General features: G+C 38.7%; 1 long non-coding RNA gene across 1 annotated transcript; it reads right to left on the reverse strand.

The window, feature by feature from the left end:
- Positions 1 to 1876: 1876 nt before the first annotated feature.
- On the reverse strand, positions 1877 to 5686 carry LOC117329122. Its single transcript, XR_004533108.1, has 3 exons — positions 5069 to 5686; positions 3132 to 3197; positions 1877 to 2692 (listed from the first exon to the last, which is right to left on the reverse strand). It is a non-coding gene; the product is annotated as an uncharacterized LOC117329122 (long non-coding RNA).
- Positions 5687 to 6393: the final 707 nt, after the last annotated feature.

Genomic DNA, 6393 nt, shown 5'->3' on the forward strand with positions numbered 1-6393 from the left:
CGGGGCCAGAGTGGAAAATCATTACACACCACATTGTTTGCGCGCCACCGCCATCCAGTGTTTGAATGACAAAAAATTTGAAACCCGACACATCATGTTTATGTCAAATCATAGAACGAGGCTTCTCTCCGGTCGTACAATAGAACAGATTCTTCTTCACAAAAGAAAGCATCAAGTGGTGCATTATCGTGTCTAACGCATCCTAAACTTGAAACAGCCATGCATGGTACCCGTCACAAGCAACGTTGTCGCTGAAGCTCGTCTAACTCCCTCGGCCACTGTCACTTCTCTCATTGGTCGTATCCCTGACACCGGTGCTGTTGTAGCTACTATAAACTGTAATGCTGTTTCCATGCAATCAAAGAACATGTTTACACCTGGTTTTTTGGCGAATTCCACTTTCTCCCACTGCACATTCAACTTTCATAGCTAAACTCTGTCAATGCTCTCAGCCGTTGCGTGCGCGTGGTGACGGGTGAAATTTCCATCCGCATAATTGTTCCGGATGATAAATTTTTAAAACAAAATCCGAAATCGTTAACAAACTGAATAATTCATCCGTATATTCTGAAATACTGACTACCAATATTATTGATATTGTTATTAAAATATCTGATGATGTTTTCAGTATTTTTTTAATTATTTCCACGCACTCTTTTTTTTTTTTTTTTTGCCAATCAGCACGTGAATCACAATAGGCTGTTCAATTTGTTGACCTCTGACAATGGAAACGTCGGTAAAAGTAAGATTTTAAATTATAATGAAAATTAAAGTTGAAATCGAAAAGAAACTAATATAGAAAACGTTAAACTGTCTTTTTATGGATTATATGGTCTATAGACCATAGACCATATAATCCATAAAAAGACAGTTTAATGCTTAAATACTGTGCACATAAACAGCATATAGACACACGTCGCAGATCATTTAAGATTTGATATCTGTACCTCAAACCTTGGCACAATTTGTAATTTCCAAATAGAACAATTAACTTATCGCCATTCGAGTGTTTTCTCAAACAAATTTTATAATGATGATTTTGTTTTCTGAATAGGGTTCAGTACAAGAGTCGTTCAATAGTATTCCCACTTAGGTTAGTTTTCTTCTCCTCCCACAATGTATTTGTTGCACCAAGTCAGACTCACCATTAACTTAACATTTTGATGAAGACACACGCGGTGAATTATCAGGAGAAATGAAATTAGTTCAAGATGTGTATTGATGTTGTAAGACGGTCCGAGACATTCTTCAGTCGTGAAGAATGCATCAGTAATATTCAATATCCAGGATTTAGAACCAGAAATATTGTCCATTCCTAGTTGTAATGCGATTAAATGAAATGTAAAGATAAAGTCACGAATAAGGAAAGCCAATTACTTGTCGATAGACGAATTACATACAAACCTATTAAAGAGGGCTACATAAGAGAAGTATGCCTTAATCTACCCTGAGTTTAATCTTAGAGGATTTTTCACTAAGTTCAGATTATGTGGACATGGCCTTGAAATAGCTTAAGGTAGATTAAAACATTCCCAGAAGACTATGAACATCCTGTAATTTACATGATGGTGAATTACATTTTCTTTTCCATTGCCCCATCAACCAATCGGTTCCAAGTTCTATCTCCAGATTGCGGATGTCAAATCTGAAGATCATACTTCAGACCTGTTTTATCTGTTAAACAGTCATAAGAGCTGAGGAACGTCGCTTTGTATCCACTTTGATTTAGTATTTTGTATACATTTTATTGTTATTTCCATTTTTTTCATGTTTAGCCATCAACTTACATTTGTAATTACAAAGGTGCTAATAAGTTGAATTGCATTGGATATTCACGTATATATCATTAAAATGAAACATATTGCAAGTCAACTTAGTTTAGTTTAATTTTAATATATATGAAAATAGTAATTGATACATTTATGTAAGTGAATATAGATAAATGTGGGATGTCGGCAACCAAACATAAGAATGTAATTTACGAAAATTCTTTCTTTCCTTATCCAATCCTGATCGGTACGGTTGAAAGACACTGTAGTAATGAGCACGATGCATTCCGACAATGATTTTCATAAACTACACTTGTCTTATTTCGGAATATCTGCTATGTTTCAGAATATGGTTTATGTCGAAAGTGAGTCCAGTACCTTAGGGATGTACACCGGGCGTGTATGCAGTGCCCTAGGGATGTGTTGTACACCGTAAGAGTGTCCATTATCCTAGGGGTATGCCGTACCCCAGATGTGAGTCCAATACCTCTTTGATATGATTCACACCGGAAGTGTGACCAGTACCCTAGGGATACGGTGTAAACCGGAAGTACGTCCGACACAAATGGAACATGAAAAGTGTTGTGATTATGATTTTGGTACCTGAAAAGTCACTGTCCGTTTTGTTTCGGACAATATAACTGTTTCTTGTTCTGTTGCAGCGTCCGACTTAGTCACAGCTGGATCTTCCTTACCATCATAAACACCAACACGTGAGCTGCATCGATGTGAGTAACCGGAAGTACTAGCTTTCACTTCCTTTGGTTTGTCTATTTGTCTTGCCATTTCACGTTCTAGTTCCATTCTGTGCAGTTTTATTCTTTTGTTTTCTCTCCATCTTTTACATCCATAGACCAGAAACACAATCACTCCGACCACCGCGATCACGCCGGAAATGGAGAATCCCACAATCCAAACGTACACTACAACAACAAAGGATATGACGTCATGGATATATAGAAAATGACTACATAGTTATTCAGTCTATACGTCCCTGGACCGCCACACGTCAATGATGTTATTAGGTTTCCACAAAATAGCGGAAGGCCAAATTCAGAAAAGAACAATGAAATTTTAGGATGCTTCCCACTAAGCAATTGACTCGTCGGGATTGTTATTGTTAAAAAACAAATCCATTGGGTCTCTAGCCGAACTTTCTGACAATTTTGCAATACTAGAGGCTTCAGGGTCAGGGACTCTGTACAGTCAGTCCCCGTTCACTTAATTTTCCTCGTCATTTTTCATGTTCCACCCTATACATTGTGTATTGACGACTGGAGCGACCAGGTATTGTTACTTTGATCAACATATATTCTTACTTTGGTAATTTATACCTATTGTGATGGTCAATTATATACTTACATGGCCGCTCGCGACCCCTCGGCATACTTGTTCTTTGTTATATTGCTCCACGTCAATTCACATAATCTGCAATTTAACCGGAAACATGCTGTCATTTTATACCGCAAATCAGGGGACAAATGTAAAATGACCAATCTGTAATCTTTTGGGAAAGACAGATGAGCCATGTGCTTCTGATATTTGAAATGCATGTAAAACACTCACCGTGACGTCACAAAGAACTAATGACGTCACGAGTCCATGATAATGAAAGCTGATATTGACCTTAAACTTTGTTGGTATTTTTTCTTTTTTTTTTTCTTAGGACTAATGACCGGAAATGTAATCTTAATAATAAAGAGCGAATTTCGGGCATTGGTCTAATTTCAACACGTGTCAAAATATAGACATTTTAATGAAAAGGAATCTGCGATCGCCAGCTGTACCAACAGTTAACATAAGTATTACATATAATGATAAAACAACAAACGGCTCAAAGTATTTTGATGGTTCAGCAGATTACTATATTTGTTTATGTCCTCTGAACAGTGGACACAGGAAAATCTTCTATTGTTCAGAGACTTCATATTGGTTGCCTCTGACCGTTCTAAAATTGCACCACTCTGACTGTCATCCAGTCTTCTTCAGGAGTCGTGATGTATCCTTTATTTTGACTGACTAAGATGTAATAAATAATGGTATGATAATGGAATATGCTGATGTAAATGTAAAAGGAACGGGTCGGTGTGGCTTGTACATAGTGTTAAATACAGTCTCTGTCGCTCAGTTGACGGAACATGCTTCTTTGGCTCAAGAGACAGAGCCATGGCTTATCACGCCGGAGACCCGGGTTCGATGCCTATCGGGGCACTCGACAGGAATGTGTTTTCTCTGTTCTTTCACATCAATATCAATCATGCAATTTCCTGTATCACTCTACAATGTACCTTATATAAGCGTTTTTGGAGACAAGATCGTTCGGCTTAAACATGTTCATATGTTTGGAATCTGTCTTTGAAGGACGACTTATTGTACTTGCGACTCAAATAGAAAACGATTTTCAAACTCGTGGTATAATCTCAATTAACCAAACGATTGGAGTTGTTATTTGAAGATATAGGTATACCAGACCACTTCTGTCTATATTTACCTCGAAATTGTCATAGGATCACTCTAATATGATACCATCGCAGCCTTAAAGTCGACAACACGTTTTATTTAGCATCGCATCCTCCAATCGCTCCATCAACAATTTCATAGAACAACTACCATTTATTATCGGAAAACTGACACGGTTTCTTGGGATCTATTTGTCAAAACTTATTGCTTCGTGTTATTTCAAATTAAAGTTTCACACTTTATGTGATTGAAATATTCGACAAGGGTATGTGATTGCGATCGCTAATAACTACATAAATCTCCATTTTTATTATAGTTTAAGTGTCCTATTTTTTGTACGTTGAGGATTGTGTTCTGTATTGGTATGTGAGGCGACTAATACCGTTTATCAGATTTAACACCAACTCACATTTAATAAGTCGTGAAAATGTTCAAAACGCATTATTTTCAAAACAGCATTAGCCAACCCAAACCTAACAGGAGCCGATGAAGATGAAATAACCATAACAAATTGTCTTATTTTTCCGCCTTTATCTTCTGGGACCTATTCTCGGTAGTATAGTTTTGACAATGAAAGCTTTCCCCATCAATTTGGCTGAATAAAACAACTGATTACAGTAGTATATTGACATTGGACATGCTATACTGTTAATGGCTAACTTACCTTGATTATTGGCTCCGAAAAATGTTTACCTTTGGTTCGATAATTCCTTGTCGGCCTTTCGATGTCTTCCATTTCGTAGAGAAAGGTATATTTAACTTATTTTGATTAGATTCGATCTATTTATCCAAGTCACACCTGTGATGTATGTTAGTTTCCACGAAATATAACTACTTACCGTATCTGTGTATGTTGTTCTCCATCGAGTCTGATACCGCCGTTAAGCTGAAGTCATGGAATACGTTTCCCTGGCTCAAGAATTCGTCTCTTGACAGTTGTAAACTCGCCTCTATCATCAATATATACTCCTTTCGCTGTAGTACGACGCTCTGCTGTTCAATAAAAGTATTTTCTATTTTCACAACGCAATCAAAAATTTATATTCTTTTCGATGGGATGAATTGCATTAGCCAGCGGAGAGCCCCGTCTTGTTATTATAGTGCGCTACACAGCCGGTGTAGGCCCTATTGAATGGTTCAATGTTCGTAGATAGTGTCGTGGACAATCGGTAGTTTGGCATCAGTTAGGCAAACAATACACACATTTGACTTCAGTAATACTCGGCAGTGATATCTAATTATGCCACAGTCTTTAAACAGTATAATCACGTGAAGAATCAAGCTAACACTATTGCGTACAGTCGTCTGATCTTGGTGGCGTTCAGCATAGACATTGGGATTACAATCCTGGATTTATGACACAGAAAACACTAACTTAAGATACACGAATTGAATGCTACTTATAACAGTGTTTGTATAATCGTTTTAGCGAATCAAGTTAATGGGTATATCATGGCTTACCGGGAATGTATTTACATTATTTACACACCAGAACTAGCAACATACCTATAATTTCCTGTTGTGGCATATACGTTTACATAATATGCTAAGTGGACTATACCAGGGGGATACCCCTAGTACCTGTATCAATCATGTCCTACAGCTCCATCTGGTGTCTAGTCCTTCCTACTAACATGCCTCATATAGCCCCAAACATCACCCTATCACCCCACGCAATTTTATCAACACCTCAGGCTCGCTTAAGGGTGCCACACCACTGGCTCGCTTTAAGATGCCACACCGCTGTCTCGCTTTAGGATACCACATCACTGGCTCGCTTTGGTATGCCACACCACTGACTCGCTTAAGGATGCCACACCATATGCTCGCTTTAGGGTGCCACACCACTGACTCGCTTAAGGATGCCACACCTCTGGCTCGCTTTAGGATGCCACACCACATGCTCGTTTTAGGATGCCACACCACTTGCGCGCTTAAGGATGCCACACCACGGGCTCGTTTAGGATGCAAAACCACTGGCTCGCTTTAGGATGCCACACCACAGGCTCGTTTTAGGATGCAACACCACTGGCTCGCTTTAGGATGCAACACCACTGGCTCGATTTAGGATACAACACCACTGGCTCGATTTGGTATGCCACACCACAAGCTCGCTTAAGGATGCCACACAACTGACTCGCTTTAGTCGGCCACACCACTGACT

This window comes from Pecten maximus, chromosome 6, assembly GCF_902652985.1.
Source record: "Pecten maximus chromosome 6, xPecMax1.1, whole genome shotgun sequence".
Lineage (NCBI taxonomy): Eukaryota > Metazoa > Mollusca > Bivalvia > Pectinida > Pectinidae > Pecten > Pecten maximus.